General features: G+C 37.0%; 1 long non-coding RNA gene across 1 annotated transcript in view; it reads right to left on the bottom strand.

The window, feature by feature from the left end:
- LOC139390047 (uncharacterized) overlaps positions 1-20,056 on the bottom strand; it is a 34,109-nt gene extending 14,053 nt beyond the window's left edge. The window contains exon 1 of the long non-coding RNA XR_011629453.1: positions 19,958-20,056. This is a non-coding gene — a long non-coding RNA (uncharacterized lncRNA). The remainder of the gene's footprint in view (positions 1-19,957) is intronic.
- Positions 20,057-23,086: the final 3,030 nt, after the last annotated feature.

The following is a 23,086-nucleotide window of genomic DNA, read 5'->3' as shown; positions in this document are numbered from 1 at the left end:
CCACTGTTCCCACTGTTCCTAGGCCGTCATTGAAAATAAGAATTAGTTCTTTAACCGACTTGCCTAGTTAAATAAAGGTTCAATGAAATAAATAAATAAAAAAGTCAGCGCATAAAACTGCTTCGACAAGCCAAATATATACACTCATTTGTTGAAAGATAAATATCTTAACACCCTTATCTATTATGGACATGTTTGCACAATGGCAAACCTATAGGCCTCCCATATGTGACAGGTTGGTGATTCTGTAAAGGACAGCAACCGTAATACCAGCCAGCGCACTCGTGTAGGAGAAAGTAAATATTAGTTGAATACTATACTGTTTAATTAGACTTATTATGCTGTTTAACTTACATAATTGTTATATGTTAGTATTTTGCTGATACAGGCTTGTGTTGTGTGGGTATGACTGCAGTAAGTGACTTCCTGTTTTCACAATCTACAGGAACTTAGATGTGTGGAAATATGTAGGAAGGAACTGACAACGGTGACAACGTCAGCTATATTAATCTGCACAGACAAGCTACATGTAGGAGAGTGCACTTTTTTGTAAAATAACACAAAGGGACACTTTATTTTCAGTGGGCTTTGCGTATACTCACTTCTTAATCCCTACGGATACGTATCAAAGTAGTGTAGTGGAGGTATAGGACTTATCCCGAGTGGGGCAGCGGTCTAAGGCTCTGCATCTCAGTGCTAGAGGCGTCACTACAGACACCCTGTGAAACATGTGATTTTGAGTGAAAATCTGAAGAATCTATAGAGAAACAGGATTTTTCCCACAGGGAGGCTTTCCTTCGCTGGGCGGGCCGTTTGGGAACTTTTTGACAAAATCTCCAGGCACCACTACTCCCCTGCATAGGGTCGATGGAGAGACAGCAGTCACACACAGCATGATGTTAAATCACCACTACACCACTGCATAGGGCCGATGGAAAGACAGCAGTCACACACAGCACGATGTTAAATCACCACTACACCACTGCATAGGGCCGATGGAAAGACAGCAGTCACACACAGCACGATGTTAAATCACCACTGCATAGGGCCGATGGAAAGACAGCAGTCACACACAGCACGATGTTAAAGGATAAGCAGTCCATAAACTCGGACATAATAAGCCAGTAGGTCCCAATCATAAGAATAAAAAAATACATCATGCATTTCACAATCAAAATGTACAAGTATTACTCCCCATTTCACAATCAAAATGTACAAGTATTACTCCCCATTTCACAATCAAAATGTACAAGTATTACTCCCCATTTCACAATCAAAATGTACAAGTATTACTCCCCATTTCACAATCAAAATGTACAAGTATTACTCCCCATTTCACAATCAAAATGTACAAGTATTACTCCCCATTTCACAATCAAAATGTACAAGTATTACTCCCCATTTCACAATCAAAATGTACAAGTATTACTCCCCATTTCACAATCAAAATGTACAAGTATTACTCCCCATTTCACAATCAAAATGTACAAGTATTACTCCCCATTTCACAATCAAAATGTACAAGTATTACTCCCCATTTCACAATCAAAATGTACAAGTATTACTCCCCATTTCACAATCAAAATGTACAAGTATTACTCCCCATTTCACAATCAAAATGTACAAGTATTACTCCCCATTTCACAATCAAAATGTACAAGTATTACTCCCCATTTCACAATCAAAATGTACAAGTATTACTCCCCATTTCACAATCAAAATGTACAAGTATTACTCCCCATTTCACAATCAAAATGTACAAGTATTACTCCCCATTTCACAATCAAAATGTACAAGTATTACTCCCCATTTCACAATCAAAATGTACAAGTATTACTCCCCATTTCACAATCAAAATGTACAAGTATTACTCCCCATTTCACAATCAAAATGTACAAGTATTACTCCCCATTTCACAATCAAAATGTACAAGTATTACTCCCCATTTCACAATCAAAATGTACAAGTATTACTCCCCATTTCACAATCAAAATGTACAAGTATTACTCCCCATTTCACAATCAAAATGTACAAGTATTACTCCCCATTTCACAATCAAAATGTACAAGTATTACTCCCCATTTCACAATCAAAATGTACAAGTATTACTCCCCATTTCACAATCAAAATGTACAAGTATTACTCCCCATTTCACAATCAAAATGTACAAGTATTACTCCCCATTTCACAATCAAAATGTACAAGTATTACTCCCCATTTCACAATCAAAATGTACAAGTATTACTCCCCATTTCACAATCAAAATGTACAAGTATTACTCCCCATTTCACAATCAAAATGTACAAGTATTACTCCCCATTTCACAATCAAAATGTACAAGTATTACTCCCCATTTCACAATCAAAATGTACAAGTATTACTCCCCATTTCACAATCAAAATGTACAAGTATTACTCCCCATTTCACAATCAAAATGTACAAGTATTACTCCCCATTTCACAATCAAAATGTACAAGTATTACTCCCCATTTCACAATCAAAATGTACAAGTATTACTCCCCATTTCACAATCAAAATGTACAAGTATTACTCCCCATTTCACAATCAAAATGTACAAGTATTACTCCCCATTTCACAATCAAAATGTACAAGTATTACTCCCCATTTCACAATCAAAATGTACAAGTATTACTCCCCATTTCACAATCAAAATGTACAAGTATTACTCCCCATTTCACAATCAAAATGTACAAGTATTACTCCCCATTTCACAATCAAAATGTACAAGTATTACTCCCCATTTCACAATCAAAATGTACAAGTATTACTCCCCATTTCACAATCAAAATGTACAAGTATTACTCCCCATTTCACAATCAAAATGTACAAGTATTACTCCCCATTTCACAATCAAAATGTACAAGTATTACTCCCCATTTCACAATCAAAATGTACAAGTATTACTCCCCATTTCACAATCAAAATGTACAAGTATTACTCCCCATTTCACAATCAAAATGTACAAGTATTACTCCCCATTTCACAATCAAAATGTACAAGTATTACTCCCCATTTCACAATCAAAATGTACAAGTATTACTCCCCATTTCACAATCAAAATGTACAAGTATTACTCCCCATTTCACAATCAAAATGTACAAGTATTACTCCCCATTTCACAATCAAAATGTACAAGTATTACTCCCCATTTCACAATCAAAATGTACAAGTATTACTCCCCATTTCACAATCAAAATGTACAAGTATTACTCCCCATTTCACAATCAAAATGTACAAGTATTACTCCCCATTTCACAATCAAAATGTACAAGTATTACTCCCCATTTCACAATCAAAATGTACAAGTATTACTCCCCATTTCACAATCAAAATGTACAAGTATTACTCCCCATTTCACAATCAAAATGTACAAGTATTACTCCCCATTTCACAATCAAAATGTACAAGTATTACTCCCCATTTCACAATCAAAATGTACAAGTATTACTCCCCATTTCACAATCAAAATGTACAAGTATTACTCCCCATTTCACAATCAAAATGTACAAGTATTACTCCCCATTTCACAATCAAAATGTACAAGTATTACTCCCCATTTCACAATCAAAATGTACAAGTATTACTCCCCATTTCACAATCAAAATGTACAAGTATTACTCCCCATTTCACAATCAAAATGTACAAGTATTACTCCCCATTTCACAATCAAAATGTACAAGTATTACTCCCCATTTCACAATCAAAATGTACAAGTATTACTCCCCATTTCACAATCAAAATGTACAAGTATTACTCCCCATTTCACAATCAAAATGTACAAGTATTACTCCCCATTTCACAATCAAAATGTACAAGTATTACTCCCCATTTCACAATCAAAATGTACAAGTATTACTCCCCATTTCACAATCAAAATGTACAAGTATTACTCCCCATTTCACAATCAAAATGTACAAGTATTACTCCCCATTTCACAATCAAAATGTACAAGTATTACTCCCCATTTCACAATCAAAATGTACAAGTATTACTCCCCATTTCACAATCAAAATGTACAAGTATTACTCCCCATTTCACAATCAAAATGTACAAGTATTACTCCCCATTTCACAATCAAAATGTACAAGTATTACTCCCCATTTCACAATCAAAATGTACAAGTATTACTCCCCATTTCACAATCAAAATGTACAAGTATTACTCCCCATTTCACAATCAAAATGTACAAGTATTACTCCCCATTTCACAATCAAAATGTACAAGTATTACTCCCCATTTCACAATCAAAATGTACAAGTATTACTCCCCATTTCACAATCAAAATGTACAAGTATTACTCCCCATTTCACAATCAAAATGTACAAGTATTACTCCCCATTTCACAATCAAAATGTACAAGTATTACTCCCCATTTCACAATCAAAATGTACAAGTATTACTCCCCATTTCACAATCAAAATGTACAAGTATTACTCCCCATTTCACAATCAAAATGTACAAGTATTACTCCCCATTTCACAATCAAAATGTACAAGTATTACTCCCCATTTCACAATCAAAATGTACAAGTATTACTCCCCATTTCACAATCAAAATGTACAAGTATTACTCCCCATTTCACAATCAAAATGTACAAGTATTACTCCCCATTTCACAATCAAAATGTACAAGTATTACTCCCCATTTCACAATCAAAATGTACAAGTATTACTCCCCATTTCACAATCAAAATGTACAAGTATTACTCCCCATTTCACAATCAAAATGTACAAGTATTACTCCCCATTTCACAATCAAAATGTACAAGTATTACTCCCCATTTCACAATCAAAATGTACAAGTATTACTCCCCATTTCACAATCAAAATGTACAAGTATTACTCCCCATTTCACAATCAAAATGTACAAGTATTACTCCCCATTTCACAATCAAAATGTACAAGTATTACTCCCCATTTCACAATCAAAATGTACAAGTATTACTCCCCATTTCACAATCAAAATGTACAAGTATTACTCCCCATTTCACAATCAAAATGTACAAGTATTACTCCCCATTTCACAATCAAAATGTACAAGTATTACTCCCCATTTCACAATCAAAATGTACAAGTATTACTCCCCATTTCACAATCAAAATGTACAAGTATTACTCCCCATTTCACAATCAAAATGTACAAGTATTACTCCCCATTTCACAATCAAAATGTACAAGTATTACTCCCCATTTCACAATCAAAATGTACAAGTATTACTCCCCATTTCACAATCAAAATGTACAAGTATTACTCCCCATTTCACAATCAAAATGTACAAGTATTACTCCCCATTTCACAATCAAAATGTACAAGTATTACTCCCCATTTCACAATCAAAATGTACAAGTATTACTCCCCATTTCACAATCAAAATGTACAAGTATTACTCCCCATTTCACAATCAAAATGTACAAGTATTACTCCCCATTTCACAATCAAAATGTACAAGTATTACTCCCCATTTCACAATCAAAATGTACAAGTATTACTCCCCATTTCACAATCAAAATGTACAAGTATTACTCCCCATTTCACAATCAAAATGTACAAGTATTACTCCCCATTTCACAATCAAAATGTACAAGTATTACTCCCCATTTCACAATCAAAATGTACAAGTATTACTCCCCATTTCACAATCAAAATGTACAAGTATTACTCCCCATTTCACAATCAAAATGTACAAGTATTACTCCCCATTTCACAATCAAAATGTACAAGTATTACTCCCCATTTCACAATCAAAATGTACAAGTATTACTCCCCATTTCACAATCAAAATGTACAAGTATTACTCCCCATTTCACAATCAAAATGTACAAGTATTACTCCCCATTTCACAATCAAAATGTACAAGTATTACTCCCCATTTCACAATCAAAATGTACAAGTATTACTCCCCATTTCACAATCAAAATGTACAAGTATTACTCCCCATTTCACAATCAAAATGTACAAGTATTACTCCCCATTTCACAATCAAAATGTACAAGTATTACTCCCCATTTCACAATCAAAATGTACAAGTATTACTCCCCATTTCACAATCAAAATGTACAAGTATTACTCCCCATTTCACAATCAAAATGTACAAGTATTACTCCCCATTTCACAATCAAAATGTACAAGTATTACTCCCCATTTCACAATCAAAATGTACAAGTATTACTCCCCATTTCACAATCACAAAATGTACAAGTATTAATCAATCAAAATGTACAAGTATTACTCCCCATTTCACAATCAAAATGTACAAGTATTACTCCCCATTTCACAATCAAAATGTACAAGTATTACTCCCCATTTCACAATCAAAATGTACAAGTATTACTCCCCATTTCACAATCAAAATGTACAAGTATTACTCCCCATTTCACAATCAAAATGTACAAGTATTACTCCCCATTTCACAATCAAAATGTACAAGTATTACTCCCCATTTCACAATCAAAATGTACAAGTATTACTCCCCATTTCACAATCAAAATGTACAAGTATTACTCCCCATTTCACAATCAAAATGTACAAGTATTACTCCCCATTTCACAATCAAAATGTACAAGTATTACTCCCCATTTCACAATCAAAATGTACAAGTATTACTCCCCATTTCACAATCAAAATGTACAAGTATTACTCCCCATTTCACAATCAAAATGTACAAGTATTACTCCCCATTTCACAATCAAAATGTACAAGTATTACTCCCCATTTCACAATCAAAATGTACAAGTATTACTCCCCATTTCACAATCAAAATGTACAAGTATTACTCCCCATTTCACAATCAAAATGTACAAGTATTACTCCCCATTTCACAATCAAAATGTACAAGTATTACTCCCCATTTCACAATCAAAATGTACAAGTATTACTCCCCATTTCACAATCAAAATGTACAAGTATTACTCCCCATTTCACAATCAAAATGTACAAGTATTACTCCCCATTTCACAATCAAAATGTACAAGTATTACTCCCCATTTCACAATCAAAATGTACAAGTATTACTCCCCATTTCACAATCAAAATGTACAAGTATTACTCCCCATTTCACAATCAAAATGTACAAGTATTACTCCCCATTTCACAATCAAAATGTACAAGTATTACTCCCCATTTCACAATCAAAATGTACAAGTATTACTCCCCATTTCACAATCAAAATGTACAAGTATTACTCCCCATTTCACAATCAAAATGTACAAGTATTACTCCCCATTTCACAATCAAAATGTACAAGTATTACTCCCCATTTCACAATCAAAATGTACAAGTATTACTCCCCATTTCACAATCAAAATGTACAAGTATTACTCCCCATTTCACAATCAAAATGTACAAGTATTACTCCCCATTTCACAATCAAAATGTACAAGTATTACTCCCCATTTCACAATCAAAATGTACAAGTATTACTCCCCATTTCACAATCAAAATGTACAAGTATTACTCCCCATTTCACAATCAAAATGTACAAGTATTACTCCCCATTTCACAATCAAAATGTACAAGTATTACTCCCCATTTCACAATCAAAATGTACAAGTATTACTCCCCATTTCACAATCAAAATGTACAAGTATTACTCCCCATTTCACAATCAAAATGTACAAGTATTACTCCCCATTTCACAATCAAAATGTACAAGTATTACTCCCCATTTCACAATCAAAATGTACAAGTATTACTCCCCATTTCACAATCAAAATGTACAAGTATTACTCCCCATTTCACAATCAAAATGTACAAGTATTACTCCCCATTTCACAATCAAAATGTACAAGTATTACTCCCCATTTCACAATCAAAATGTACAAGTATTACTCCCCATTTCACAATCAAAATGTACAAGTATTACTCCCCATTTCACAATCAAAATGTACAAGTATTACTCCCCATTTCACAATCAAAATGTACAAGTATTACTCCCCATTTCACAATCAAAATGTACAAGTATTACTCCCCATTTCACAATCAAAATGTACAAGTATTACTCCCCATTTCACAATCAAAATGTACAAGTATTACTCCCCATTTCACAATCAAAATGTACAAGTATTACTCCCCATTTCACAATCAAAATGTACAAGTATTACTCCCCATTTCACAATCAAAATGTACAAGTATTACTCCCCATTTCACAATCAAAATGTACAAGTATTACTCCCCATTTCACAATCAAAATGTACAAGTATTACTCCCCATTTCACAATCAAAATGTACAAGTATTACTCCCCATTTCACAATCAAAATGTACAAGTATTACTCCCCATTTCACAATCAAAATGTACAAGTATTACTCCCCATTTCACAATCAAAATGTACAAGTATTACTCCCCATTTCACAATCAAAATGTACAAGTATTACTCCCCATTTCACAATCAAAATGTACAAGTATTACTCCCCATTTCACAATCAAAATGTACAAGTATTACTCCCCATTTCACAATCAAAATGTACAAGTATTACTCCCCATTTCACAATCAAAATGTACAAGTATTACTCCCCATTTCACAATCAAAATGTACAAGTATTACTCCCCATTTCACAATCAAAATGTACAAGTATTACTCCCCATTTCACAATCAAAATGTACAAGTATTACTCCCCATTTCACAATCAAAATGTACAAGTATTACTCCCCATTTCACAATCAAAATGTACAAGTATTACTCCCCATTTCACAATCAAAATGTACAAGTATTACTCCCCATTTCACAATCAAAATGTACAAGTATTACTCCCCATTTCACAATCAAAATGTACAAGTATTACTCCCCATTTCACAATCAAAATGTACAAGTATTACTCCCCATTTCACAATCAAAATGTACAAGTATTACTCCCCATTTCACAATCAAAATGTACAAGTATTACTCCCCATTTCACAATCAAAATGTACAAGTATTACTCCCCATTTCACAATCAAAATGTACAAGTATTACTCCCCATTTCACAATCAAAATGTACAAGTATTACTCCCCATTTCACAATCAAAATGTACAAGTATTACTCCCCATTTCACAATCAAAATGTACAAGTATTACTCCCCATTTCACAATCAAAATGTACAAGTATTACTCCCCATTTCACAATCAAAATGTACAAGTATTACTCCCCATTTCACAATCAAAATGTACAAGTATTACTCCCCATTTCACAATCAAAATGTACAAGTATTACTCCCCATTTCACAATCAAAATGTACAAGTATTACTCCCCATTTCACAATCAAAATGTACAAGTATTACTCCCCATTTCACAATCAAAATGTACAAGTATTACTCCCCATTTCACAATCAAAATGTACAAGTATTACTCCCCATTTCACAATCAAAATGTACAAGTATTACTCCCCATTTCACAATCAAAATGTACAAGTATTACTCCCCATTTCACAATCAAAATGTACAAGTATTACTCCCCATTTCACAATCAAAATGTACAAGTATTACTCCCCATTTCACAATCAAAATGTACAAGTATTACTCCCCATTTCACAATCAAAATGTACAAGTATTACTCCCCATTTCACAATCAAAATGTACAAGTATTACTCCCCATTTCACAATCAAAATGTACAAGTATTACTCCCCATTTCACAATCAAAATGTACAAGTATTACTCCCCATTTCACAATCAAAATGTACAAGTATTACTCCCCATTTCACAATCAAAATGTACAAGTATTACTCCCCATTTCACAATCAAAATGTACAAGTATTACTCCCCATTTCACAATCAAAATGTACAAGTATTACTCCCCATTTCACAATCAAAATGTACAAGTATTACTCCCCATTTCACAATCAAAATGTACAAGTATTACTCCCCATTTCACAATCAAAATGTACAAGTATTACTCCCCATTTCACAATCAAAATGTACAAGTATTACTCCCCATTTCACAATCAAAATGTACAAGTATTACTCCCCATTTCACAATCAAAATGTACAAGTATTACTCCCCATTTCACAATCAAAATGTACAAGTATTACTCCCCATTTCACAATCAAAATGTACAAGTATTACTCCCCATTTCACAATCAAAATGTACAAGTATTACTCCCCATTTCACAATCAAAATGTACAAGTATTACTCCCCATTTCACAATCAAAATGTACAAGTATTACTCCCCATTTCACAATCAAAATGTACAAGTATTACTCCCCATTTCACAATCAAAATGTACAAGTATTACTCCCCATTTCACAATCAAAATGTACAAGTATTACTCCCCATTTCACAATCAAAATGTACAAGTATTACTCCCCATTTCACAATCAAAATGTACAAGTATTACTCCCCATTTCACAATCAAAATGTACAAGTATTACTCCCCATTTCACAATCAAAATGTACAAGTATTACTCCCCATTTCACAATCAAAATGTACAAGTATTACTCCCCATTTCACAATCAAAATGTACAAGTATTACTCCCCATTTCACAATCAAAATGTACAAGTATTACTCCCCATTTCACAATCAAAATGTACAAGTATTACTCCCCATTTCACAATCAAAATGTACAAGTATTACTCCCCATTTCACAATCAAAATGTACAAGTATTACTCCCCATTTCACAATCAAAATGTACAAGTATTACTCCCCATTTCACAATCAAAATGTACAAGTATTACTCCCCATTTCACAATCAAAATGTACAAGTATTACTCCCCATTTCACAATCAAAATGTACAAGTATTACTCCCCATTTCACAATCAAAATGTACAAGTATTACTCCCCATTTCACAATCAAAATGTACAAGTATTACTCCCCATTTCACAATCAAAATGTACAAGTATTACTCCCCATTTCACAATCAAAATGTACAAGTATTACTCCCCATTTCACAATCAAAATGTACAAGTATTACTCCCCATTTCACAATCAAAATGTACAAGTATTACTCCCCATTTCACAATCAAAATGTACAAGTATTACTCCCCATTTCACAATCAAAATGTACAAGTATTACTCCCCATTTCACAATCAAAATGTACAAGTATTACTCCCCATTTCACAATCAAAATGTACAAGTATTACTCCCCATTTCACAATCAAAATGTACAAGTATTACTCCCCATTTCACAATCAAAATGTACAAGTATTACTCCCCATTTCACAATCAAAATGTACAAGTATTACTCCCCATTTCACAATCAAAATGTACAAGTATTACTCCCCATTTCACAATCAAAATGTACAAGTATTACTCCCCATTTCACAATCAAAATGTACAAGTATTACTCCCCATTTCACAATCAAAATGTACAAGTATTACTCCCCATTTCACAATCAAAATGTACAAGTATTACTCCCCATTTCACAATCAAAATGTACAAGTATTACTCCCCATTTCACAATCAAAATGTACAAGTATTACTCCCCATTTCACAATCAAAATGTACAAGTATTACTCCCCATTTCACAATCAAAATGTACAAGTATTACTCCCCATTTCACAATCAAAATGTACAAGTATTACTCCCCATTTCACAATCAAAATGTACAAGTATTACTCCCCATTTCACAATCAAAATGTACAAGTATTACTCCCCATTTCACAATCAAAATGTACAAGTATTACTCCCCATTTCACAATCAAAATGTACAAGTATTACTCCCCATTTCACAATCAAAATGTACAAGTATTACTCCCCATTTCACAATCAAAATGTACAAGTATTACTCCCCATTTCACAATCAAAATGTACAAGTATTACTACTCCCCATTTCACAATCAAAATGTACAAGTATTACTCCCCATTTCACAATCAAAATGTACAAGTATTACTCCCCATTTCACAATCAAAATGTACAAGTATTACTCCCCATTTCACAATCAAAATGTACAAGTATTACTCCCCATTTCACAATCAAAATGTACAAGTATTACTCCCCATTTCACAATCAAAATGTACAAGTATTACTCCCCATTTCACAATCAAAATGTACAAGTATTACTCCCCATTTCACAATCAAAATGTACAAGTATTACTCCCCATTTCACAATCAAAATGTACAAGTATTACTCCCCATTTCACAATCAAAATGTACAAGTATTACTCCCCATTTCACAATCAAAATGTACAAGTATTACTCCCCATTTCACAATCAAAATGTACAAGTATTACTCCCCATTTCACAATCAAAATGTACAAGTATTACTCCCCATTTCACAATCAAAATGTACAAGTATTACTCCCCATTTCACAATCAAAATGTACAAGTATTACTCCCCATTTCACAATCAAAATGTACAAGTATTACTCCCCATTTCACAATCAAAATGTACAAGTATTACTCCCCATTTCACAATCAAAATGTACAAGTATTACTCCCCATTTCACAATCAAAATGTACAAGTATTACTCCCCATTTCACAATCAAAATGTACAAGTATTACTCCCCATTTCACAATCAAAATGTACAAGTATTACTCCCCATTTCACAATCAAAATGTACAAGTATTACTCCCCATTTCACAATCAAAATGTACAAGTATTACTCCCCATTTCACAATCAAAATGTACAAGTATTACTCCCCATTTCACAATCAAAATGTACAAGTATTACTCCCCATTTCACAATCAAAATGTACAAGTATTACTCCCCATTTCACAATCAAAATGTACAAGTATTACTCCCCATTTCACAATCAAAATGTACAAGTATTACTCCCCATTTCACAATCAAAATGTACAAGTATTACTTCCAATTTTTACGTTTAGCACACAAAGTAATCGATTACCTAAAGTTTAAAGTGGAACTGACAGCGTGTTAACTACTTTGCAGATATGAACCAAACAGACTATCATTATATCAGTCAAAAATATAACATTCCCAGTTTATTCTACAAAACCAACTTCAGAAGAGGTTTTATAAATAGGTTCTATATTTGACTCAGCGTTCCATGACGTACACTAAGGCATTGTTGGCAGAATTGATGGATGCAGTTCAATGCGTGATTAATAGAATTCACCAATACATTTCTTGGCAGTCCAAAAAATATTGCTACCAGGTTGTAAATCCCAGCTGGCCTGGTACATTGTTTACTGTCTCCATTCAGGATGCACTGTTTCAGTTTCAATTACTCAATATTCTGGACAAAAACTGAGAAATGTAAATAAGGCTGGGAATATCAATACAATCATACTAGGAAGGGAAATGATCACAAGTCAGTCATAACGTGGCTAATTGGCTAGCGTATCTATTTAGGTAGCAAGCTAAAGACACTGAGCCTGACGTTCGCTAGATAACTAACTGCTAGGAGGATGTCATGCCATTGGATGAGTGGGTGAGTTACTGACTTTTTCCCCTCATATCGTTTTTCGGTGACTATACACAGATAGAGAGGCAGGTGTCATTTGGTTAGCTAACAAGAACTTGTACGACTGTTAGTCAAGTAGCATATCTCTTAGCAAATTATTTCTGGCTATCTACTCCGATTTCAGAGTACTCTTGTCTGAGTGTGCCAGAGTGCAGAATAACTGATGCATTTACGAAGGCGCCACACCTCACTGAAAAAGACTGGTGTCAGTAAACGTAGGCAAAAAAAAGTAATAGTTAGTCAAGAATGCTCTAGATAATTGTAACTGGGTGAGTGACTGGTTGCCGGGAAGTAAGGCGCAGGAGAGCAGAGATGGGTGATAACAGGAGAACTTTAATATAAACCCTGGCCCAAAGGCACAGCAGCACAAAGCACAACCACGGTAACATGAACCGGATTAAACAAAACAAACAAACCTAGGTTTGAAACAAACCTAGCGCAAGACAGCCTGTAGCGTAACACCCTACACAAAGAACAATTCCACACACAGACATGGGGGAAACAGAGGGTAATATACATTTAGTCTGATGAGGGAATGTGAACCCGGTGTGCGGGAAAACAAGACAAAACAAATGGAAAATGAAAGGTGGAGTGACGATGGCTAGAAGACCAGTGACTTCGACCGCCGAACGCCGCCCAAACAAGGAGAGGGACCGACTTCGGCGGAAGTCGTGACAATAACATGTAAACAGCCTAGCTAACCAGCTCTGCTTCGGCAAGTAAAACGTTCAGAGTGGTGTTCTCTCATTTATGTCTATAAGTAGCTAGCTAGCAAGCTAGCCAACTTTAGCCAGTTAGCTTTGGTACTTGGTTGGGACAAGCATGCATTGGCAGGTAAGCTGCAGAAGGACAAGGAGGCTACAATTCCCTATCGTTTATCAGTGCAATTTTGACGGCCAACTAAAGAAGTTTGAGAGGGTTTATCTAATGTTACTTTGTTAGATTTTAGGGAAAACTACTGCTCGCTATTGCGCAGTGACCTGTTGGCCTTCAAGAAAGCAGAAGTTTCCATACGTTTTTGTAAAAACGGTCCCACCCATTAAGTCAAAATGTGATTGGTTGATTCCACTGTCACTCCAAAATTTTGCCATAATACAGTTGAATGGCAGATGCATTTTGTCTAGCTTCTGATGGCCTAGCAAGTGGCTGACTTAGCTAGCTATATCTATCTCCCCAGAGACCAGCAAAGAAAAATCCTGATTGCATCTTTTTTTCTCTTCAGTGTTTCCCCTTTTACTTCCCAACCCAAACTGAAAAGATTAAATCAGAACATAATTGAAAATAATAATATAATTATATAATAATAATATTTTTGTATAAATCCTTAGCCCTTCTCTGAAGGCGTAGAATGCCCATTGTTCCCCACTGGGTTTGGGTTAGTAATAATTTGTAGTGGCTCTATTTTCCCCCAGAATGCATTTTTTCATTATTTTGAATGTCTAAAGAATCCATATGTTGTTGTGAAATACGAACACAGAAATACTGGACATTTTGAACTCTTATGGTGGTGATTTTACAAAATTACAATCATGGTCTTGAATTGGACACATTTTTCTAGTCTTGGTCTTGACTCTGTCTCAGAGCCCTTGTCCCCTCCTGGTCTCGGTCTTGACTCAGACTCAATTATCTCCGGTCTTGGTCTTGAATTGGTCTCACTTTAGGTGGTCTCCAACACCCTACTGTTAGTTAGCAAGGGTTTGAAGTAGATGCATCGGTCTTATTTTTATATGTTCAATGCCTCAGTTGATTTCATCAACTATATTGATGAACCCTGAAGGACAGGGACAAAGTGCATGACAAGTTGGCCCAGAGGAAGCCAGCTGTTCTCAACCCCTACATTGCCCCATTCTTCCAAGAGCTCACTGAGTTTGAATGAATAACTCTTGCCAGGTAAGTATACACACACACATAAACACAAAACACCAGCTTGATATGTCCCTTGTCCCCTGTCTTTTTACCCACAGAGTAACAGCCCTGGTCTCTGTCTCTCTATTCTTTCGTTTGCATGTCCTAATTAAGGATGAGAAGTGCTGACCTCTCTCTCCTGGATGATCTCCTGCCCAAACTGTCACCTTATTTGTTTCACTGCCTCTGAACCCCTTTTCCCCAATTAGACTTGCCCCGGATCATAGATCTAGGATTGTACACAATCTCAATTTTAACTCCAACTCCCTCTCTCTCTCTCTCTGTATCTCTCCCCCACACAACACACACACAGAAGCACACAATTTTGATTTTTAGTGTTGTAATGATGCTCTTATTTGGTTACATACAGTACCAGTCAAAAGTTTATCTTTTCTATTTTCTACATTGTAGAATAACAGTGAAGACATCAAAACTATGAAATAACACATATGGAATCATGTAGTAACCCAAAAAAGTGTTAAACAAATCAAAATATTCTAAATAAATCACCAACAGTGTCACCAGCAAAGCACCACCACACGATCACACCTCCTCCTCCATGCTTCACGATGGGAACCACACATAAGGAGATAATCTGTTCACCTATTCTGTGTCTCACAAAGAAACAGTGGTTGGAACCACAAATCTCAAATTTGGACTCATCAACCTAAAGGACAGATTGCCACCGGTCTAATGTCCATTGCTCATGTTTCTTGGCCCAAGCAAGTCTCTTCTTCTTATTGGTGTCCTTTAGTAGTGGTTTATTTACAGCAATTCGACCATGAAGGCCTGATTCACGCTTATCTCCTCTGAACAGTTAATGTTGAGATCTGTCTGTTACTTGAACTCTGAAGCATTTATTTGGGAAGCAATCTGAGGTGCAGTTAACTCTAATGAACTTATCCCCTGCACCAGAGTTAACTCAGAGTACATTAAATGGGGCGGCAGGGGTTAGTGGTTAGAGCGTTGGACTAATAACCGGAAGGTTGCAAGTTCAAACCCCCGACCTGACAAGGTACAAGTCTGTCGTTCTGCCCCTGAACAGGCAGTTAACCCACTGTTCCTAGGCCGTCATTGAAAATAAGAATTTGTACTTGGTAAAAAAAATATATATGTGCTGTTTCTATGGTTACACCTCTTGGGACTTTTCCAGAACATGGGTGTTCCTTTCAGAGGATGACATATCTGGTTATGTCTGTAAAATGTATCTATGGTCCTACATGCATACCTGTCTTAGTGGAGAACAAGTCTGTATTTTTGAACTATTGGTGTGGCTCTACAGTTTCCCTAAAATGAAACCTAACTAAAATTAGTGCAAGGCAATAAGAAAACAGTGGCTAAATGCCAGAGGGGGATGAGTCATTAAGAGGAGTTACTCTGTGTGACTTAAGGAGGAAGAATGTATAAGAAGTATGTGTCAAGACTGTTAGTTGTTTTCATGACCAGCTCGGCTTTTATTATGTCGTAATAAAAGTATATTTGAACTCACAGGCTCCGGTATTTGTGAAATATTATTGACTGAACATTTCCACGACAGTTTGACGGTGAACCTAGTCTGAGGTCCTGAGCGCTCGGGAGCAGGTTTTCATCAAGGATCTTTCTGTACTTTGCTCTGTTCATCTGTCCTTCGATCCTGACTAGTCCCCCAGTCCCTGGATTCCTCCAGATTTGATGCTTGGCATTCAGGCTAAATAGTTCAATCAGACCAGAGAATCTTGTTCCTCATGTTCTGAGAGACCTTTAGGTATTTTTTTGGCAAACTCCAAGCAGTCTGTCATGTGGCTTCCGTCTGGAAACTCTACCATAAAGGCCTGATTGGTGGAGTGTTGCCGAGATGGTTGTACCTCTTGAAGGTTCTCCCATCTTCACAGAGGAACTCTGGAGCTCTGTCAGAGTGACTATTGGGTTCTTGGTCATCTCCCTGACCAATGCCCTTCTCTCCCGATTGCTCAGTTTGGCCGGGCGGCCAGCTCTAAGAAAAGTCTTGGTGGTTCAAAGCTTCTTCCATTAAAGAATGATGAAGGCCACTGTGTTCTTGGGGGGCCTTCAATGCTGCAGAAAAGTTTTTGTACCCCTCCCCAGATCTGTGCCTCGACACAATCCTGTGTGGGACCTTTATGGACAATTCCTTTGACCTCATGTCTTGGTTTTTCCTCTGACATGCAGTGTCAACTGTGGGACCTTATATAGACAGGTGTGTGTCTTTCCAAATCATGTCCAAACAATTGAATTTACCACAGGTAAAGGATGATGAATGGAAACAGGATGCACCTGAGCTTTAATTTCGAGTCTCATAGCAAATGCTCTGAATAATTATGTCAATAAGGTATTTCTGTTTTTTTATTATTTTTAATACATTTGAAACATTTCTAAAAACCAGTTTTCGCTTTATTATTGGGTTATTGTGTGTACATTGAATAAGGCTGTATACATTACAACATGTGGAAAGGTTGACCTCAGGTCTCCCTACTGGAAGAGCGAGGTAGGGGGAACAGGGGCATTTCTAACTCTGTACTGTACTAATGCAATTAATAATGCAATTAGTTGTGAAATGTAGTTTGTGTGTTTCTTGTTTAAAGTGCAATCCTGTAATAATCAGGTTATCTTCTTTATAAGTGTGTTATTCTATTTGTGCCTTTGTGTGATACAGGACTTGTGCAATTTAGTTTTATTTCTATGTTTTTGTTGTTAGCAATATGGTAAAGTGTAATAATTAAATTATCTCTTTTATCTGTATTTATATACAACAGTTTGTTTCTATTTGTCTTTGTTACTACTTTTTTTATATTTGAGTGTTATTTTTGTATATTTCTATAGTTTTAAATGTTATGATTATTTAATTGTGTTGTTCCAAATGTCTGAATTAAAATGTTAGTGCAGAATGGTGATTTTTTCTTTTTTGGGGGGGAGGGGTCGAAGACGACGACCATACAAGCTAGAACCGCAACTGGGACTTGGAAATATATAAATATGGAATAGGCTAATTGTTAAACTAAGGACTAATTAGACTACTATGTTGTTTATCATTGTGTTGTCATGGAGGACTGATTGGGCTCGTTGCTTCGAGTTGAAAAATAAATGCTGCGCTCATGGAATTGCATGCTTTGAGCACAACAGAAAATAGTTATTTGCACGTGAAAAATGAATTTAATATGCTGCGTTTGCTGTAAGCCTATTTTTTCCGTTTTTGTTGGTGACAGTTTGATATCTCGACAATTTGCAGCTCTTTAAGTCTATCAAAAGTTCTCGAGTTTGAGCATGTGTCCATTACGCCTAATGATTAAAAAAATATATATAATCAGCACGAATTAGATTGAGCAATAAAAGCCCCACTCGTGGTCTTCTTAAATGTGACTATTTTTTGACAGCATGGCGCACAATACCACAGCGTAGTTTATAAGGGAGGAACTCAAACTTTTATTCCATAGGAGGGGGTCCGCATAACGCAGCTGCAGCAAGAGCGCATGTTTCACTCGATCCACTGGGGCGTATTCATTACGCCGATTCTGTTGCAAAACGTTTTTTAAACCGAAGCAAACGGAACGAAACGGGGAGGGACCTTCCTGAATTTGTCCAATAGAAACTCTTTATTTGCTTTGTGAACTGAAATCCACAACAACCACAATCCATATGGTGCAGAAAGATAACAGAGAGCAGCAGCGTGATTCATAGACTAGATATCAACAATACATTCTAACGTAGGCTACACCATTGCCGTCTTCCTTGCCCCCAAGCATTTACTCAAGTTGGATCATCGTTGGATGTCATAAATCGCACGAATCTAAGACATAGCTTGTGGATTGTAGCCTACAAAAGCCTATTCCTGTTCTTTTACCGATTATTCCGGTTCTATTACCGCCTATTCCGGTTATTTTCCCGCGTATTCCGGTTATTTCCCCGCCTATTCCGGTTATTTTCCCGCGTTCCACCAAACGTATTCGGTGTGTCATCATAGTGGTCTCTGATTTGTGGTCGGAACAAATGTACATTTGCACCTTTTACCATGCTTATTTTAATGTCATCAAAATAGAATGGTTTCGAATACTTTTTTCTCTCTCACAAAAACCCTTCCTGGATAAGACATTTACCTTATAAGTAATCACAACGTTTTTCAAAATCAATCCTATCTGTAATCTGATAACTATATTGTTGCTGGGAACGTAATGGATTACAGTTACCGTCTTTTCGTAATCAGTTACATGTAAATCCTCAACCGAGATGATCCACTGCCGCTACTACAACGTTAAATCCACAATGATTCAGTGATAATTCTTCGGCTGTTCTGCGCAGGGAGTACCGCTTATAAAACATGGGAAATATAAATGGGCCAACATAGGATAATAGTGGATAAGGTTATCCAACCAATAACAATAACCTTCGATCAAAACATTTATAAATACAAATAAATAAATACAAATAGGCCGAAATGAAACAGAAGAAGGGCACAACGAGAAGATTCAAGTGTGAAAGATATATATACATACACATATACATATATATATATATAGGCTTGCACACAATCTACAGCCTACATACGTTCATATTTTTTTAAACATTTTCTACAAGTTAGATATTAGTCTTCATTCCGTTATTAAAGATATTCTAAAAAGTGTTTTTACTCAGTGTATAGCCTAACTAATAGTACACCACGAAATAAGATCAAGTTAGTGCTTTAGTAGGTATCTTACCTTCAATAAATTATAACCAGAATGCTTTAGACTCAACAGGTGTTCTTTGCTTTGGCTTTCATCCGTAATCTATGTAATATAACCGCATTAAAAGCAGACCACGCCTATCATGTCTCGATGTGAAATGGCCAGCTAGTTAGCGGGGTGCGCGATAAAAGCGGTTCAATCGGTGACGTCACTCGCTCTGAGACCTTGAAATAGTTGTTCTCCTTTTGTGGAGAGTCGGGTAACGATGCTTAGTGGTTCAGTTGTTGATGTGTGCAGAGGGTCCCTGGTTCGAGCCCAGGTTGGGGCGAGGAGAGGGACGGAAGCTATACAGTTACATGGGCACGTAATCATCTGAAATCAAACTCTATTTATATAGTACATTTCTTACAACAAATGCATTTGAAAGGTACTTCACAAATAAAATCATACACAAAACGTTTCAAAGCATCGACATGAATACAAATTCAGAGATGATCGTCTAGGGCTATGAATAAGTTATGAATAAAAGGGAAATCACGTTCCGCATCAAATGCTTTCTAAGCACTGTGACCTCAAGCAGCAGGCGTAGAAAAGACACCTGAGCGGAGTTCCCGCTGGTCTGGAGATTACAGCCTGTTCTACGAAATATATTCCCAAATAAATGTATTCTCAGATATTGTGTTCTCTCCTACGCTGTGTGAACTGACATGTATGATTGTTGAAGACACTCCGATGTTCAGAAGAATGGAATTAAATGTCTATATTGCCCTCCACCGTGGCGCTCAACTCAAACAGCGACGTGGCAAAGTTATTCAAAGCGTATACTTTATTTCTCAGGATGTAATTTGCCAGTGATACTATAATATTGTTATTTAAACAAAAAACAGACAACCCCATAGTGGAATAGTTTATCTATTTACCTTGTCGGCTTGTTGTTGTGTGTTCTATGCAAGATCGCTGTTCTTCTTGAGGGCATTCAAGTGGCAAGAGTCACAGGAGGGAAATATGTATTCTGATAAGCAATCAGTGCACAACAATTCTAATGCGATCACGGGTAAATGCTTTTTGAAAGTAGTTTTGTCAAATGTAATTTATTTTGAAAAGCCCTTTGTTAAAAAAAAAGAGGGGGATCCCAGGTTTACATTGCTACCATGTTTATTGATCTACTCCTTCAATTGAGCATGTGGCATCGTTTTACAAATGCAGAAATGTGAGTTATAGATCTGTCATTCTCATTGAAAGCCTAAGGAGTGGTTGATCTGTTCTTTGTGCTCTATTTCTATGCTTCCTGTTCTTAAGTTTTGTTTTTGCTTTTTTTACTTTCGGGTTTTATTCACCATCTTCAAACAGCTGAGATCACACCTGTTTCCAGGGCCTTGCTGAAATCACACATTTTCCCTGTTAGGCCCAGGGAACAGGTGTGGTCTCAGCGAGGCCCAGGGAATAGGTGTGGTCTCAGCGAGGCCCAGGGAATAGGTGTGGTCTCAGCGAGGCCCAGGGAATAGGTGTGGGCTCAGCGTGGCCCAGGGAATAGGTGTGGGCTCAGCGAGGCCCAGGGAATAGGTGTGGGCTCAGCGTGGCCCAGGGAATAGGTGTGGGCTCAGCGAGGCCCAGGGAATAGGTGTGGGCTCAGCGTGGCCCAGGGAATAGGTGTGGGCTCAGCGTGGCCCATGGAATAGGTGTGGGCTCAGCGAGGCCCAGGGAATAGGTGTGGTCTCAGCGAGGCCCAGGGAATAGGTGTGGGCTCAGCGAAGCCCAGGGAATAGGTGTGGGCTCAGCGTGGCCCAGGGAATAGGTGTGGGCTCAGCGAAGCCCAGGGAATAGGTGTGGGCTCAGCGTGGCCCAGGGAATAGGTGTGGTCTCAGCGAGGCCCAGGGAATAGGTGTGGGCTCAGCGAAGCCCAGGGAATAGGTGTGGGCTCAGCGTGGCCCAGGGAATAGGTGTGGGCTCAGCGAAGCCCAGGGAATAGGTGTGGGCTCAGCGTGGCCCAGAGAATAGGTGTGGGCTCAGCGAAGCCCAGGGAATAGGTGTGGGCTCAGCGAGGCCCAGGGAATAGGTGTGGGCTCAGCGAAGCCCAGGGAACAGGTGTGGGCTCAGCGAGGCCCAGGGAATAGGTGTGGGCTCAGCGTGGCCCAGGGAATAGGTGTGGGCTCAGCGAGGCCCAGGGAATAGGTGTGGTCTCAGCGAGGCCCAGGGAATAGGTGTGGCCTCAGCGAGGCCCAGGTAGAAAGCCCATCTATTGGGCCTTCAGATTCTTCTCTGGCCCAGGAAAGAAGAGCTTCTTCCTCAGGTACTTCCCGGACACAGGCGTCTGCTTGACCACCCCTTTATCCAACAGCCCTTTCTGGCTCACGTCGTTTTTGACCTCACAGAGTATAATCAGGATGTCATCTCTGGAGAGAGCAGGAAACACGGGAGCAGACAGCGATGACATAAGCACACAGTGTGGATAGTTCAAGTGATGAAATGTGTATTAACAGGACATGGACATGTACAATTAATGAAAAATATTGTGTCCCCCAAAATAATCAGGCTTTACATGGGGAAGCCCTTTTCCAGATGGAGGCTGTCGTGGACATTTCCTCTATTTACCAAATCATGGGAGCAAACCACACACACAAGTCAGAGTTAGTTATCAAAGTCCATCTTTAATTATATCAGCTCTATCACAATCCGGTGACTCTCAGGTAAGTCAGTGTCTCTCAATGAATTCTCTGAGAGCCCCTTCCACATTGCAATAGCCTTTTGACTTTCAACAGTTTAGTATCTCTAATGAAAAGTTGAGAGTCCCCACACAACGGCAAAATGGGATCCTTTATAGCAAAGATACACAGGATAAGACAGCATCGGCATAATTCATTGTTCAGCTCTGTCTCCTCTCTCAACCTCAGAACCATAAACCAATCCTCCATATCAACAGGCATATATCAAATTGTCATTTAGATACAACCAACTCTAAATACAGTGCCTTGCGAAAGTATTCGGCCCCCTTGAACTTTGCGACCTTTTGCCACATTTCAGGCTTCAAACATAAAGATATAAAACTGTATTTTTTTGTGAAGAATCAACAACAAGTGGGACACAATCATGAAGTGGAAGGACATTTATTGGATATTTCAAACTTTTTTAACAAATCAAAAACTGAAAAATTGGGCGTGCAAA

This window comes from Oncorhynchus clarkii, chromosome 30 (assembly GCF_045791955.1).
Source record: "Oncorhynchus clarkii lewisi isolate Uvic-CL-2024 chromosome 30, UVic_Ocla_1.0, whole genome shotgun sequence".
Classification (NCBI taxonomy): Eukaryota; Metazoa; Chordata; class Actinopteri; order Salmoniformes; family Salmonidae; genus Oncorhynchus; species Oncorhynchus clarkii.
The sequence above is the reverse complement of the archived record's forward strand: the minus strand, read 5'-3'. Positions and strand labels throughout refer to the sequence as shown.